Source organism: Lontra canadensis, unplaced genomic scaffold (assembly GCF_010015895.1).
Source record: "Lontra canadensis isolate GAN:19392208 unplaced genomic scaffold, GSC_riverotter_1.0 scaffold3, whole genome shotgun sequence".
Classification (NCBI taxonomy): Eukaryota; Metazoa; Chordata; class Mammalia; order Carnivora; family Mustelidae; genus Lontra; species Lontra canadensis.
This window is the reverse complement of record NW_022630997.1, coordinates 47198349-47199211: the sequence shown is the minus strand read 5'-3', so window position 1 is coordinate 47199211 and position 863 is coordinate 47198349. Positions and strand designations below refer to the sequence as shown.

The window sequence follows — 863 nt, the reverse complement described above, 5'->3', positions numbered from 1 at the left end:
TGCATTATGCTCTTATGTTCCACTCACCAAAGAGACTAATAGGGTGCAGATCCTCTTTCTGTAGTTTGCAACATAGGCTACTGCTCTGAAAAAAATAAATGCTCTATCTGTATCTGCTGTTGCAAACAAAACCGTGAACCTTAGGATGTGATTCAAATATGTATCGGCAGGTTTATTTGTGAAGTACCTTGAGGGAGTGGGAAGAACAAGGGCTTTGAAGTCAGAGCCACGAGGCTTCATGAATTTGTGTGTCATCCTTGTGCAGGGTCCATGCTAATCTCCTCTGTTTCATTCCAATTTCAGTATATGTGCTGCTGAAATGAACCCCAGAGCCACCAGACTTCAAATCCAGGCTCCCTCCCTTTCTTGCTGTGTTACTTCAGGCAGGTGACTTAACCTCTCTGAGGCTAATTTCCTTATCTACTAAGTGATAATAATTATTACTCCTACTTCATGGTGCAGGAATAACTGCCATTTTCTGAGCTCCAACCATAGGCCAGGCACTGTGGTAAGTGCTTTACATACATTATCTCATTTAACCCTCAAAACAGGTCACAGCTGGTTTACTGCTGGGGAGCAGAGGAAGAGATCTCATGCTGTCACTTCCCTTCCTCTTTACCCAGAGCAGGTCCTTCATAAAGGTGTCTGGGATCATCCTGAGGAAGCCCCTGGAGAGGAACAAAAGAGGCTATTAATTCATATTGCTGGAGTGGAATTTTTTATGCTTTATTGTCTCTCTGAACTAGATTATCTGAACTGAGCAAGTTCCCTGGGAGTTGATGCACAAAGCCGCCCAGAGCTCCTCTGGCCGAGGACGTGTTTAGAACTTTATGAGTTCTCTCAGAGGCGTGTCGTTACTTTGA

The 863-nt window shown here is 44.1% G+C and overlaps 1 non-coding gene across 1 annotated transcript; it reads right to left on the bottom strand.

The window, feature by feature from the left end:
• Positions 1–220: 220 nt before the first annotated feature.
• Positions 221–325, bottom strand: LOC116858687. Its single transcript, XR_004380988.1, has one exon. It is a non-coding gene; the product is annotated as a U6 spliceosomal RNA (small nuclear RNA).
• Positions 326–863: the final 538 nt, after the last annotated feature.